Source organism: Carassius auratus, chromosome 2, assembly GCF_003368295.1.
Source record: "Carassius auratus strain Wakin chromosome 2, ASM336829v1, whole genome shotgun sequence".
Classification (NCBI taxonomy): Eukaryota; Metazoa; Chordata; class Actinopteri; order Cypriniformes; family Cyprinidae; genus Carassius; species Carassius auratus.
Genome location: NC_039244.1, coordinates 8,714,165 through 8,731,055, shown reverse-complemented (window position 1 = coordinate 8,731,055; position 16,891 = coordinate 8,714,165). Strand labels below are relative to the sequence as shown.

The window sequence follows — 16,891 nt, the reverse complement described above, 5'->3', positions numbered from 1 at the left end:
CTAAACTATCTGTTTCTCGAAGAAAATTCGAGCTCAGCGACTAATCCACAAATCCTATGGGAAACAACCAAGTTTTTTTTGAGAGGAAACTGTATTTCTTTTGCCTCTTATGAAAATAAATTCAGAGTAAAACAATTAACCCGTTCGGAGGCTCAGATTAAATGTGTAGAGAAGGATCTTAAAAAAAACTTTACGGAACAGAAAAGCAGAATCCTGGGGAATTTAAAAACTGGCTACAAGGCGATCTTACTAAAAAGGGTAGAATTTTTTATGCAGCGTACCAAACAAAACTAGTATTTTAATGGAGAGCGGCCAAGCAAACTAATGGTGTTAAGGTTGAAATGCAACAAGGCCTTGGCCTCAATAACTGCCATTAAGGACAATGCAGATGTTCTTCACACAGCTCCAGGTGATGTAAATAGGATATTCAAGGAATTTTATGAGCATCTATACAGATCTGAGGTGGGAGTGAATGAACAACCTATCACTGACTTTTTGTTAAATTTAGATCTACCTCAATTAAGTGAGTTCTTGATTCTCCAATAGAATTAAAATAATTGAAGGAGGCTTTAGAGGTTATAAATAAGCGTAGGGCCCCTGGTCTAGATGGTTTTCCCCCCGGAGCTGTATCTGGCGATGTGGGATTTGATTGGACCACTCCTCCTTGACTCCATAAATTTTGCTATTGATACGGGTTGCCTCCATAGAGATCAGAACAACTCTCTTATTTCTCTGCTACTGAAAAAAGGGAAAGAACCCTTATGCTGCTCTAGCTACAGGCCGATTTCACCAATTGGGATGGATGTCGAGTTATATGCTAAGGTTCTAGTCCATCATCTGGGATCAGTCGCCAGCTTCCTAATTGCCCACGACCAGACATGATTTCTTAAGGAACGTTTTGCTTCAGATAACGTGCGACGCCTTTTGAACATCATCGACTCATCCGACCTGCTTATCGAACAACGTGCTATTCTCTCACTAGACGCTGAGAAAGCCTTTGACCGGGTCGAGTGGACATATTTATGGTCCCGTTTTGGATTTGGCCCTCGTTTTATTCACATGATTCAGACCCTCTATGCTAACTCTTCTGCACGGGTTTCAACGGGGTTGTGTTGTTCGGATGCAATCTCGTTGAATAGAGGCACTAGACAGGGTTTCCCTTTATCGCCCTTGTTATTTGCAATTTCATTAGAGCCCTTAGCGCAGGCAATTCGGCAGGACCATATTATTTCCCTGATTACTGTTGGTGACTCCAAGCATTCTATCTCTCTTTTAACGGATGATATACTTCTCTACATGTTCAATGTTTCCTCTTCTCCCTGTTTCCATGTTACCTCAGTGTCTTAAAATATTTAATGACTTTAGCGTCATAAGTGGTTACAAAATTAATTGGGGAAAATCTGTGTTAATGGTCTTGTCTGCATCAACAAATACTGCATTAGCGTCCTCCTCTATCCCAATTAGTAAGACATTTAAATATCTGGGAATTCAGATCTTTCCATCACCACAGACTATCCTTAAAGAAAATTATAGTTCTTTATTTACTACTATCAGACAAGATTTACAGAGATGGGACGTTATTTTAGTCTCACTGCAAGGCAGAATCGCAATCATTAAAATGAATATCCTCCCTTGACTTTTATTTCTGTTCTCCATGATTCCTTTATCTCCCCGTATAACCTTTTTTAAAGAAATGAATCCCTTGATTACAAAATTCATTTGGAATAAGAAACGACCAAGAATTAAACTCTCAACATTGCAGAGAAGATCTGACAAAGGAGGCTTGTCTCTTCCGAACTTTCAGTTGTACTTTTGGGTATGTCAGCTGCGCTCGCTAAAGATTTGGTTACAGGTTGACTCACAGATCGCCTGGCGGGACATGGAAGCATCAGCCGTGCTTCCACATCGGCTCCAGGATATTTTATTCACAGGTTTATCAAAGAAAGAACTAAGGTTTGGGAATACAACTTTGTACAATTCTCTTAAAATCTAGCATGAGGTGTGCAAATTTATGGGAAGTACATCTAAAGCCCTATTCTGACGGGACTAGTTTTACAGGGGGTTGGTAGAGAAATCTGCGTTTCACAGACGTACTTGGTGATTTTAATCCCGTCCGAATCTGCCACGTCTGTGTTTTTCTCACACAACCTCTGTGATAATTCCAGAGCAAATTACCTACCATTTTTCAGCAAACTCAGTGATCCTCTGAAAAAACGAATCCCGTCCGAATGCGAATGTCAGTGATTGCCGGTGATATTTCATTTCACAACGCGTTTCCTTGTGTGTTTTGGCCAACGTGAATTACCGTAGATGCTCTTACCGTGCGGATGTTTGATATATTTGCTTAGTGGCAAATAAATAATAATAAAAAAATAATACAAATAATAAAACCAAGAGCAAGATCGCATAAACTGTTAATACCGGCTATTGTAATATCAGCATCAGGTAAGATTACTCACGTTCATTTATGTACTCAGTTACATAATGTTTTAATTACATTTAATAAAAAAAAAAAAAAGGAAAACAAGTTAAACTAAAGGAACCACACATTAACATGGTTTTGCTATACTAGCCATTTAGTATTTATTGTGTAATAATACTAAGGCAATCATTCTGAATGAATGCAATGCATGCATACAGAGCGTGTGATCTCTGTGACGCCTAGATGCACAAATCAGACCCTCCCACCTCTGTAATAAACACGGAGATACTAGTCCCGTCCGAATTGGTACATGAAAATCACAGACGTCATGTGGTAAGAATCAAAACTCAAACGTAGTTTAGAAAACTAGTCCCGTCCGAATAGTGCTTAAGTTTACATCTGTATCGCCGATCTGGCATAATCATAATTTGCAATCCGACAACAGACCTTTTGTTCTTAAGCCATGGTTGGATCAAGGTATGCATACTCTTGGTGATATATTTAATAATCAGGGGCTAAGGTCTTAGAGTGTTATAATCTTCCTGGACATTCCTATTTTCTGTATTTAAGGTTGAGAAGCGCTATGCGTGCTTATGGAGTACCATGGAACTGTAACTTGAACTCTCACCCTTTGATGGACTGTGTGAACTTTTCACAGACACGAGGAGCGGTGTCATTCATTTACAACAGACTGCTCAAACTCAGCTGTGGAAAGCTCCCCATCACCACGATATGGGAAAAGGAACTGGCTCCTTGCAAACTAAATTGGGACTGGATATGGGAGACTATTCCAACGATGTCAAAAAATCTTGCCCATCAGCATAGGGCTTACGCCACTCCAAATATCTTGCACAAAATGAAGCGCTTGCCTACCCCTTTCTGTTCACTCTGTAATTCAAATATTGTGGGTACTTATATGCACATGTTTTATGAATGCCAACATATTGGTAACTTTTGGGATGAGGTATTTCAAGTTGTGACAGAACTTTGTGATAAGATAATCCTTAAGCACCCCAGTCTTTGTTTGTTGAATGATGATGTGGATCTTGATCTGACTGCCAGCATAGGATTCTTCATACTGCACTAACTAAAGCCAAAAAGATAATCTTTAAGATTTGGCCAGGTAAGCCTACAATTTACTACAGCGAGAATGAACAAAGCCAAACCAAAAACACGTAGGGCCTGGTCTGAATTTGTTACAAATCTCTTATATAGGCCATCCGTACAGATTACTTCTGAGTGTTATCAAGGAGGAGCAGGGGAAATCCTGGAGCTGTGTTGATGTTGTTGTAACCCAGGTTAAAATCTGTCAAATTATATATTAAATGTTTTTATATTGGTTCTTCTTCTTCTTCTTCTTCTTCGATGGATTTTTATGGCAGTTGGCATCCAAATTATTGCATTACTGCCATCTGTTGTCTCACTCTAGCTTACTCACTTTTATTTAAACTCATCTTTCCAGTCCAGTTCTCCTTAGAAAATTAAACAAATATCTTGGTCATTATTTCCATATGTTACTATATTATTTGTATATTGGTTCTGCTGTCCCTGTCCCCCGACCCGTTAAATTGCCTTTGTGGAGTACGTGCCCTGCGACTTCACGTAACCCCAGTCAATTGACTGTGCTTAGCCAATCACGCAATTGAGCACAGGTGTTTAATCAGACTGTGGCGTCTTCCTCATTCAGAGGTGTGGGGAAGCCAATCGACAGTTGTGGACAGGTTTGTGTCATACAAACTATTCACTCTTGTGCTCAATTCATGCTTTTAAGTTAAGCATGTCATTGTAATTTTTAGAACAACTTAACTGGCTGCAGGGAATTCGTCACCGCCATCAGGTTATGTTTACATAAAGGAACTGGTGAGTAATCTGAAGGAATGAATGAACTGCATGCTAGAGGCTTACATATTAAGTTAGCAGAGCTGAACATTAGCATTAGTGTTGGCTTTAGCATTGGCTGCTCTAGTTTGATTCCTTTTATGTTGTTGTGAAGTCTGCCACTGTTTTTGCTTTATAAATATATTTGCACTAATTGTGTTTATGTATTATGAAAATTAGATTACAGTACTGTTGGGTTAATTATTTGAACTTTGTGCAGGCAATTCAACTTCAATATTGCACTTGACTGTGTTGTCAGGCACTTAATGTTTATTATTTGTAGCTTTTACATTTAATGATTTGGAATTGTGTACACATGGAAATGATATTTGAGTGTGGAATAAGCTAAAGTTTAATGCAAACTTAGTTCAAAATTAATCTTGTTGTTTACTGGTCCTGTTGTTGCCGACAGGCCAGGTTCTCTCTCTCTCTCTCTCTCTGTCTATAGATGAATGATGGCGAGCTGAATTACTACGGCTAGGAGCCTAACATCTGAACAGACATCCTATTGGTCTAGTAGGAAGGTTGTCTGCAGCCTGTCCCCAACACACATATACTAGCGCTTCAGTCCCACATGCACATCCTTTCCCTGGACAATAACCAATGGACTTATTTATATAAACTCATAAAACTTTTGTGGGTTGTTGCGTTAGTCTTCAAGAAACCAAACATCGCTGGGACAGTTTTTTTTTTTTCTCTTTTTTTTTTTTTTTTTTGTTCTTGTGTGTGGTATTTGCTGTAATTTCTGTTGTTATATCAAGAGCAATAACCTAAAAGTGTACTTGATGTATATTCGGTTCAACTGCAGTCTGTAAATATTTTGTTTTTCCTATGTTTTTTTTTCCTTCATTATTTTTGGTTGTAAATAGTGTAATCACTTTTCAATACATGGTACCTGCACCAAATTTAAAATTATGTTTCTGTGTTACTGACTACCAGCTCCTGTAGCCGAATTTAGACTTCTGTGATTTAACTAGCCTATATTGTTTTTCCATAGCTACTTATTGAACTTATTATAGCTAATATTAATGACATAATATTGGCTAGCAGGTCTCAAAGACCTGTTACATTTTTAATCCACCCCCTAACTTATTAAATTTTATATATGTATATGAGAGAGAGAGATTTCTTTTTTTTTTTTGTACAAGCAAACCCTGGTCTTGTACATTGTTATTTGTGGTCGCAATTGTGGACCATGTTCAACCTTGGAAAATAAATAATAATAAAAAAATAATTGCAATTGACTCTAAAATGATCATGCAGAAGATTAGTTAAAGGTGCCATAGAGTGCATTGATACAATGTTTTAAACTGTTATCTGATGTCTGAGTGTGTACAGGTGCTGGTCATATAATTAGAACATCATCAAAAAGTTGATTTATATCACTAATTTCAAAAAGTGAATCTTGTATATTAAATTCATTCATTATCACACAGACTGATATATTTTACATTTTTATTTATTTTAATTTGGATGATTCTAACTGACAGCTAAGGAAAATCTCAAATTCTCAGAAAATTAGAATATTGTGAAAAGGTTAAATATTGAACACACCTATTGCCACACGCTTATCAGCTAATTAACTCAAAACACCTGCAAGTCTAGTTCTAGTTCTGCAGTCTAGTTCTGTAGGCTACACAATCATGGGGAAGACTGCTGACTTGACAGTTGTCCAAAAGATGACCATTGATACCTTGCACAAGGGGGGCAAGACACAAAAGTTCATTGCAAAAGAGGCTGGCTGTTCACAGAGCTCTATGTCCAAGCACATTAATAGAGAGGCGAAAGGAAGGAAAAGATGTGGTAGAAAAAAAAGTATACAAGCAATAGGGATAACTGCACCCTGGGGAGGATTGTGAAACAAAACCCATTCAAAAATTAGGGGGAGATTCACAAAGAGTGGACTGCAGCTGGAGTCAGTGCTTCAAGAACCGTTTATATAACGTGTGAATATATCCTCTATTGTATTCTACAACAAAAACAACCGGAGCGCCTCGCTATAACTAGTTTTATTTTGATCTTCCGGGTCCGCTATTAGCTTTTAGCCCGTTAGCATCAACAAGCGTGGTTGCTGCTAACTGTGCTTACATTGCTAATACTCTATTCACACACATTACCACTGCTGTACTCACTGTTACTTGCTTTAATGGCGGATGAATGTCTCTACTCTGTGCAGCTCGAGCTCCAGGCCGTGGGGAAGCAGATTCGCGACCTAGAGGTAAGGCAGGCCCAGCTGAGAGAGCGGAGAGCCGTGCTGGAATCATTCCGGGCTGATGCTCACAAGTCCGGGGTAAGTATACAGCGTGGTGTTAACAGTCCCACCACGTCTACTCCGTATGTGTCTCTCTGCACAGGCCCGGTGCACCCAGGACGCGATCTTCCCAGATGTCCTTCACTGTGATGCCGGGACACCACGGACCCTGGGTCCATCCACAGCAGAGGACGTGAGCCGGGTCCCGGGCGATGACTTCTCCTCCTCCTGCCTTAGAGATCTCCATCCGGAACCGCTTCGCTCCCCTCCGCGAGACAGGACGCGACGCTGTGAACATCGGAGACTCCATCGTCCGACACGTAAGTCCTACGTTAGCCGAAGGTAAAGTGCACACTTATTTTTTTCCTGGTGCTCGTGTTCTCGATGTGTCTGCGCAGATACCCGCGATCCTGAAGGCTGACGAGAGCCCCAGAGTGGTCGTTCTTCACCCCGGGGTTAACGAAACCACGCTGCGGCAGACGGAGACGCTGAAGAGGGACTTCAGCAGCCTGATCGAGACGGTTCGCAGCACGACGATCGTCGTGTCAGGACCACTGCCCACGTATCAACGAGGACACGAAAGGTTCAGTAGACTTTTTGCTTTAATTGTTGTCATGGTGTAAAGAACAGAAACTGCTATTTGTTAACTGGAATCTTTTCTGGGAGCGTCCTAGGCTGTTTCGCGCTGATGGATTACACCCCAGCAGAGTCGGAGCGGAGCTGCTCTCTGACAACATCTCCAGGACACTTCGCTCCTTGTGACTAGTAAGACAATTTTCAGATAACTATTATGATGAGTTTTGTTCCACCCGCTTAAATGATAAAAGTACTTGCCCTGTAAAAACTATTAAGACTGTGTCTGTTCCCCGAATAGTGAGGTCAAAATATAATGTAGGATCTAGAAAAAATCTTATCGTAATTAAACCAGAAAAATGTAAAGTAAATGAACAAAAACAATTTTTAAAGTTTGGGCTCATAAATATTAGATCACTCACACCAAAAGCAGTTATTGTAAATGAAATTATCACAGAAAATAGTTTTGATGTACTCTGAAACCTGGCTAAAACCAAATGATTATTTTGGTCTAAATGAGTCGACTCCACCAAACTACTGTTATAAGCATGAGCCCCGTCAGACTGGTCGTGGCGGAGGTGTTGCAACAATATATAGTGATATTCTCAATGTTACCCAGAAAACAGGATACAGGTTTAACTCTTTTGAAATACTTCTGCTAAATGTTACACTGTCAGACATGCAAAATAAATCTAATGTATCTCTTGCTTTGGCTACTGTGTATAGACCACCAGGGCCGTATACAGAATTCCTAAAAGAATTTGCAGATTTCCTCTCAGACCTTCTAGTTACAGTTGATAAGGCGCTAATCGTGGGAGATTTTAATATTCACGTTGATAATGCAAATGAGACTTGCAATTACTGACCTAATAAACTCCTATGGAGTCAAGCAAAATGTCACCGGGCCCACTCATCGTTTTAATCATACACTAGATTTAATTATATCGCATGGAATCAATCTTACTGCTATAGATATTGTACCTCAAAGTGATGATATTACAGACCATTTCCTTGTATCGTGCATGCTGCGTATAACTGATATTAATTATATGTTTCAGCGAAACCGTCTGGGCAGAACTATTGTTCCAGTCACCAAAGACAGATTCGCAAATAACCTGCCTGATCTGTCTCAACTGCTATTTGTACCCAAAGATACACATGAATTAGACGAAATTACTGACAACATGGGCATTATTTTCTCTAATACATTAGAAGCTGTTGCCCCCATCAAATTGAAAAAGGTTAGAGAAATACGTAACTCGTAGTCTTGAACGCAAATGGAGAAAAATTAACTTAGAAGTTTTTAGAATTGCATGGAAAAACATGTGGAATGTCCAGCTATAGACAGGCTCTAAAAACTGCTAGGGCAGAGCATATACACAAACTCATTAAAAAATAACCAAAACAATCCAAGGTTTTTATTTAGCACAGTGGCTAAGTTAACAAATTACCAGACACCACCTGATTCAAATATTCCACCAACGTTAAATAGTAATGACTTTATGAATTTCTTCACTGATAAAATTGATAACATTAGAAATACAATAGCGAATGTAGATTCTACAGCATCTAACACTTCAGTTTCATCCATCGCACCCAAAGATAAACTGCAGTGCTTTACAAATATAGGACAGAGGAAGAGCTAAATAAACTTATCACTTTATCTAAACCAACAACATGTTTATTAGATCCTGTACCCACTAAATTACTGAAAGAGCTGTTACCTGTAGCCGAAGAAACGCTTCTCAATATCATTAACTCGTCCTTATCTTTAGGTCACGTCCCAAAACCATTCAAGCTGCCGGTTATCAATCCTCTTATTAAGAAACCAAAACTAGATCCTAGTGTACTGGCAAATTATAGGCCTATTTTAAATCTTCCATTTATGTCTAAAATTTTAGAAAAAGTTGTCTGCTCAATTGAACACCTTCCTGCATAAAAATGATCTGTATGAAGAATTTCAGTCAGGTTTTAGGCCCCACCATAGCACAGAAACTGCACTTGTTAAAATTACAAATGACCTGCTCCTTGCGTCAGATCAATGCTGTATTTCATTTCTAGTCTTACTTGATCTTAGTGCTGCGTTCGACACCATAGATCATGACATACTCATAGATTGATTACAAAACTATTCAGGTATTTAAGGGCAGGCTCTAAGATGGTTTAGATCCTACCTGTCCGATCGCTACCATTTTGTTTACTTAAATGGGATGTCGTCTCATTTATCATCAGTAAAATATGGAGTGCCACAAGGATCCATCCTAGGTCCCCTTCTATTTTCAATATACATGTTGCCCCTTGGTAATATTATTAGAAAATACGGAATTAGCTTCCACTGTTATGCTGATGATACTCAGCTATATATCTCAACGATTGGATGACAGAGATATTAATTATTGGACCAAAAAACACTACACAGAATCTTGTAGATTACAATCTGCAACTAGACGGATGTACTGTTACTTCCTCTACAGTCAGAAATCTGGGTGTTATATTAGACAGCAATTTGTCTTTTGAAAATCATATTTCCAATGTTACAAAAACTGCATTCTTCCATCTTAGAAACATTGCCAAGCTACGAAACATGTTATCTGTTTCTGATGCAGAAAAGCTAGTTCATGCATTTATGACCTCTAGACTGGACTATTGTAATGCACTTCTAGGTGGTTGTCCTGCTTCTTCAATAAACAAGCTACAGGTAGTCCAAAATGCAGCAGCTAGAGTCCTTACAAGGTCAAGAAAATATGATCATATTACCCCAATTTTACAGTCTCTGCACTGCCTACCTATTAAGTTCCGTATCAGTTACAAATTATCATTACTTACATATAAGGCCCTAAATGGTTTAGCTCCTGCGTACCTAACTAGCTTTCTACCACGCTACAACCCATCATGCACCCTAAGGTCACAAAACGCTGGACTTTAGTCCACTAAAGGAGGTAGAGCTTTCTCACATTTGGCTCCCAAACTCTGGAATAGCCTTCCTGATAATGTTCGGGGTTCAGATACTAGGGGTGCTCCGATCACGATCGGCCGATCGTTATGCACATCTCGCCAGCCGGTCAGCCGGTTCTCTAATCAGCGGATAATTCCATCAGGTGCGTGATTTCACATAGAGCAGCTGTTACTACACAGAGCCGTTGTTAACTGAGAAGATTTTCAGTGTTTTTTGGCGCATCTTCTCAGTTAACAACGGCTCTGTGTAGTAACAGCTGCTCTATGTGAAATCACGCACCTGATGGAATTAACGGCTGATTAGAGAACCGGCTTTACTGACGAGATGTGCATTAACGATCGGCCGATCGTGATCGGAGCACCCCTATCAGATACACTCTCTCTGCTTAAATCTAGATTAAAAACACATCTCTTTCACCAAGCATAAGAATAATGTATCTTTTAAAATGTGAGTGTAGTTGCATCTGATCAAATGTGCATTTTTATTCATTAGCTTGGGTTAAACTAATCTTACTTTGTTGGATCAGCAGCTATGCTAATGATGTCTCTATTTTGTTTCTATGTTTTGCCACGGGATTTACAAAAGCTCCAGTCTAGATCCAGAACACCTGAGAAGAGATGATGCTGACCCTCAGAGGACACCAGATGATGTTAACCTTGAATCAACAAACAGAACTAACAATTATTGCTACATGTGTGACTGCATCATATAATAACTATTAATTAATAATATTGATAGTTCATCGTTTAGCTGACTACGTCTTTTATTATTATTATTATTTTTTTTTTCTAAAATCCTGTCAAACGTGCACAACCTACTAGCTACTACTAAATATTGTAGAAACATAATTTTCTGTAAAGTTGCTTTGTAACGATTTGTATTGTAAAAAGCGCTATACAAATAAACTTGAATTGAATTGAACTACGCACAGACGTATGCAAGACATGGGTTTCAGCTGTCGCATTCCTTGTGTCAAGCCACTCTTGAACAACAGACAGCGTCAGAAGCATCTCACTTCAAACAGGACTGGACTGCTGCTGAGTGGTCCAAAGTTATGTTCTCTGATGAAAGTAAATTTTGCATTTCCTTTAGATATCAAGGTCTCAGATTCTGGAGGAAGAGAGGAGAGGAACACAATCCACATTGCTTGAGGTCCAGTGTAAAGTTTCCACAGTCAGTGATGATTTGGGGTGCCATGTCATCTGCTGGGGTTGATCCACTGTGTTTTCTTAGGTCCAAGGTCAACGCAGCCATATACCAGGAGGTTTTAGAGCACTTTATGCTTCCTGCTTCTGACCAACTTTATCGAGATGCAGATTTCATTTTCCAACAGGACTTGGCACCTGCACACAGTGCCAAAGCTACCAGTACCTTGTTTAAGAACCATGGTATACCTGTTCTTAATTGGCCAGCAAATTCACCCTCCAAATGATATCGGGCTAGTTTAGAGTAGCAATTTGGTGGGTTTTGTTATGAAAACCTAACAACCCTGGCAAAGCTCATACTTGCGGGCATACCAGTGTTACGGTTTAACTGGTGATGAACATGTAACTGATTTCACATTGCTTCCGAATGCAATTTTCAGTACCATATTCCTCTTTACGATAATTTTGTTAGCACATGAAGGCAGCATTAGTGAAATCAGGCAGAAACAATGGCAGCTTAAGCAACATTAGACTTTCAAAGTGTAACATGGAGTCAGAGATGTTCGGATCCATATGCAGTATGTTTAATAAGAATGGTCAGACAGGCAAAATTCTGGTTAACAGCATCAGGTATGCAGGGGATATCCAAAATCTGAAACGGTTCCAGGCAAAGGTCGGGACAGGTGGCAGAGAATCAAAGTCGGTATACACAATCCAAGTCAAACATGGAAGGAACAAACACTAGGAAAACGCTCGGAAATGCCACACAGAACTAAACAAGACTTCACACTTATTGAGAGTCCAAACAAAGTTTATATAGGGAAGCCTGAGTGGGGTGCCCTCTATTGGAGTTCATGGGCACTCCAGCTGATGATCGTGACATAGCCTCCCCTCAAGGAGCAGCTTCCAGATGCTCTAAACAATCTAGGAGGGTGGTGGAGAGGAGGCATAACAGGGGGAGGGATGGAGGGCCAGGTCCATGTGGAAATGGAGTGGCTGGTGATTGGGTCAGAGCCAGCAGAGCAGGAAGCCAGGGTGGATCAGGCAGAACTGGAGCCCTTCCTGGGCCTAACTGGGGAGCAGGAGACCTTCCTGGGGCTTAACATTTGGACAAGGAGCCCTTCCTGGGCTTAACATGGGGAATAGGAGCCCTTCCTGGGGCTAACATGGGGAACATGAGCCCTTCCTGGGCCTAACATGGGGAACAGGAGCCCTTCCTGGGCTTAACTTTGGAACAGGAGCCAACCAGGGCAGTACAAGTGAAGCTGGAACCCACCAGGGGGAGAGCTGGAGCCCACCAGGGCAGAGCAGGTGGAGCTGGAACCCACTAGGGGGAGAGCTGGAGCCCACCACAGCTGAGCAGACGAGACAGAAGCCCACCAGGGCAGGGCAGAGGACCACCACAGCCAAGCAGATGGGAAAGAAGCCCACCAGGGCGGGGCAGAGGACCACCACAGCTGAGCAGATGAGACAGAAGCCCACTGGGGCGGGGCAGAGCACCACCACAGCCAAGCAGATTGCACAGGAGAGCAAGTCTGTTTAGGTGGGACTAGAACAGATAACATAAACAGATTAATGGTGGCCTCTGTGGCCATGATAAGGCAGGTAGAAAGTACACACATGGCCTTCATAGCCATGACAGGGCAGTCAGAGAGTTCACAGATGGCCTCCATAGCCATGACAGGGCAGGCAGAGAGTTCACAGATGGCCTCCATAGCCATGACAGGAATGAACAAGAGTTCATAGATGGCCTCCATAACCGTGATAGGACAGAACGAGAGTTCATAGGCGGCCTCCATGGCCATCACGGGACAGGCGGGAGTTCATGGATGGCCTCCGTGGCCATGACAGGACAGACAGTGAGCTGATGGATGGCCTCCGTGGCCATGACAGGATAGGACAGGAGTTCATGGATGGATACTACTGACACCTCCAAAGGTTCTGCAGCAGTTGCCGCTACCTCTGGAGGTTCCACAGCAGTAACAGTCTCCTTGACAACAACACAAAAGTCTGAGAGAACATTGCTGCGTGCAACAGTCAGGATGTGACGAGGCTCTGGAAGTTCAGCTGAGACGTGACTAGGCTCTGGAAGTTCACCTGAAACGTGAAAAGGCTCTAGATGATCTGTTGTGGTATGATGAAGCTCTGGAAGATCTGTTGAGACGTGATGAAGTTCTGGAAGATCAGTATTGATTGGACTGGGATCATAAAGATCAACTGTGACTTGACCTTGTTCACGAAGATCAACTGTGACTTGACTTTGCTCTTGAAGATCAACTGTGACTTGACTTTGTTTACAAAGATCAAAGGTGACTTGACTTTGTTCACGAAGATTAACGGTGACTTGACTTTGTTCACGCAGATCAACGGTGACTTGACTTTTCTCACAAAGATCAATGATGACTTGACTTGATTCATGAAGTTTAACTGTGGTTTTACTTGACTCAAGAGTGTTAATGGTGTTGACTCTGGAAGATCAGCAGGGACCTGACTTGACTCTAGAAGATCAGCTGTGGCTGCCATTTTGTGCAGTGGCGTTGGGCTGGTGGCCATCTTGTGCAGTGACGCTGGTGATTCAAGCTTCGCTGCCAACTGTGCTTGACACTGTTGCCCCCCCCCCCCCCCCCAAAAAAAAATTAAAAAAGTTATTTGGGGTTTCACTGTTGTCCTCTGCCTCTCCCACAGTGAACGTAGGGTAACATAACAGAAGTGCATAGTTCATGATGTCCCTTAAACTGCCATCAAACTACCCTCTAGGTAATCATGACCTAATTGGATCATTGAGTCCTTAAACAAAATTTTGTCATATAGAGGAACTTGATCCTGATAAGGCGAAGTCTTCTGTAACATGGAGTCAGAGACGTTCGGATCCATATGCAGTATGTTTAATAAGTATGGTCAGACAGGCATAATTCAGGTGACAGCGTCAGGTATGCAGGGGATATCCAAAATCTGAAACAGTACCAGGCAAAGGTCGGGGCGGGTGGCAGAGAATTAAAGTCGGTATACACAATCCAAAGTCAAACACGGAAGGAACAAACACTAGGAAAACTCTCGGAAATGCCAGCCAGAACTAAACAAGACTTTGCACTTTATTGAGAGTCCAAACAAAGTTTATATAGGGGAGTGGTAATGGAAAACACCTAGTGGTTATTAGCCCTAATCACGGGATTATTGGAAATGAAGTTGGGAATGGAAATACAAGAATGCCAGAGTCCTGGGTGGAGTGCACTCTATTGGAGTTCATGGGCACTCCAGCTGATGATTGTGACACAGAGAGCTGAGAAGCTCTTTTGGAAAACAAAATATGATGCATGATGCTTACTTTGTCTGTAGTCTGGATGTTTTCGCATGAAGTGTTGGTATCGATTCTTCTTTCAGAAGCAATCTTTGCACAACTCCAGCGCTGAACTGACTCTCATTTGTGAGGCAGGCCAGTGTAAAATGTAGGCATAAATGTATAGGACTTTTAAATTTTTTCCTGGGACATTTACTTCTAAAATGAAAGTTAATCGCTGTATCTTCAGCGGTCTATGGAGACTCCTCCAACAGCTACAGCAAGAAAACAGTAATGGCGGACTGTAGCTTTTTACCTAGGGCTGTGTATATGCTTATAGGGAAGAAAGCGTCACAAATGGCAGGACTTTCTCTGACTATGTCTCATAGTAGTGAGAAACCTGGAACTGCTAGTGTGGAGAGACTGATTATGAACTATATATACAGAATGTGTTCAAACACCTTATAAAAGTGATTTTTGCATTCTATGGCACCTTAAAAAAAAAAAAAGCTCATACTGAGTTTTGCCTTTTCAGAAAATATTTATACTGAAGTCATGCATCTATATTATTTGTAATGTATTATTAGAAACCATACTATAATGTAAACATGCTATATTTTTATTTTGTGTGTGTAAAAAATCTAGTTAGTGGTGTTTGCCACTAGGGGGCGGCCACATAGCCACACCCCAGTAACCATTTAAACAACCCTAACAACCAAATAGCAACATAGAGTTTCTAAGTTATAGAGACATTATAGAGACATCTGGGTGGGTTCTCTGGATTCAGCCAGGCAACCAGTCTGTAAGTTTTACGGTAAGTGTGTAGCCACTCCCAAGCTCCATAAATGTCACGTAATCGTATTGTCATTTTGACCCACGGACATGAAAAACAACCACAGACTTGGCAACACTGGTTGGAATTTACTACACAGGGCCGTAGTTCACTGACAATCTACACAAAATCGATTTCAAAATCGCAGGCCATTCTTTATCGATTTTGAAAGCGATTTTGTGTTAGTTGTCAGTAGACTACGGCTCTGTGCAGTAAATGCCGCTCCACCTGAACCAGTGTTGCCAAGTCCGCGGATGTTTTTTCATGTCCACGGTTTGAAGCAACCCCAATACCAATAACTTGATATTTAGTGCCTAAAATGCGAATTTTACCAAGGCAACCCTTCCAAAAAACGTATATTTTAATCCCGGGAAGAAATTTTTATCAAGGAACCTCTGGAAACGTGCTTGGGCTAGTTTTGGACTAGTTTTGAGAACCTGGCAACCCTGATCTGAACGCACGTGCTGGAGACATACTTCTAATTACAGGAGCATCTTTACTGATGAGATGCGCATGAAAATCGCATTTGATTTTTTTTGCACATCCCTACTATTTATAGAACCCTAGAAACCACACTGTAACATGGACAAGCCATATCACAGCCCAAGAACATCACAGAGACATGGGAAGGGCAAACTTCAGACATATTCTGGTGGGTTGTAAAAAAAAGCCTGACACAGGGAAGGTACACATTGCAAAACAATCAAGTACTGAGGTGCTTGGTGACAGCAATAGAGACCAAGAGAGTATCAACAAACACCATCCCCAAAATGGCAAGAATACCTTACCAAAAAGGCAGTTATTTGTTGGGCAATGAGAGAAAAAGTGGGCAAAGTCCCTGTCCCCTGACACAGGCCAACTGAATAGAGCCAGGGACTGGGAAATGCAAGTCAACTTAATCCACAGACTTACTTTCCCATTTGAAATTGCAGTCACCAATTTGCACCCTGACCTGGTTTTCTGGTCCAACTTCAGCCGGATATTCATAATAGTCAAACGGACAGTCCATGGGGAAGAGGTCATTAACGCTTCATTGGCCAATGCTTGTTTTTTTTTTTAAATCACTGTTTTTTGATCATGAATAACCAGCTAACATTAACTGACTAATCATATCTGCAGCACACCTGGAAGTGTGAATGAATATTAGTCAGGTAAAATCATTATCATGCTAATTAGATTGTAGGAGCATACTGATTGCTAAAAAAGGAGGGAAGAAGTCCCTCCAATTATTGTGTTCTTGTTACCAATGGGTACCTCCAAAGAAACATGTGCAGCCATCATTGCTTTGCATCAAAATGGCCTCACATGCAAGGAAATTGCTACAAAGAATATTGCATCTGAAAGAACCATTAACATCAATTAACATCATCAAGAACTTCAAGGAGAGAGGTTCGACTTCCAGGAATGGAAGCATCTGCATGCACAAATAGATAAAGACTTTTGGCCTTGTGTCAAGAAGGGAAGAAAAAAAAAAAACACTTCCCTCCAAAAAAAATTTCAAGGACAGACTGAAATTCTGCAGGAAGTATAAGGATTGGACAGCAGAAGACTGGTGCA

The 16,891-nt window shown here is 41.0% G+C and overlaps 1 protein-coding gene and 1 long non-coding RNA gene across 3 annotated transcripts in view; one reads left to right on the top strand and one right to left on the bottom strand.

The window, feature by feature from the left end:
• fgf12a (fibroblast growth factor 12a) overlaps positions 1 to 16,891 on the bottom strand; it is a 122,847-nt gene that overhangs the window by 9,525 nt on the left and 96,431 nt on the right. The window lies entirely within an intron of this gene.
• Positions 2,763 to 5,212, top strand: LOC113114876 (uncharacterized). The gene is made up of 3 exons (XR_003293800.1): positions 2,763 to 4,143; positions 4,219 to 4,282; positions 4,713 to 5,212. It is a non-coding gene; the product is annotated as an uncharacterized LOC113114876 (long non-coding RNA).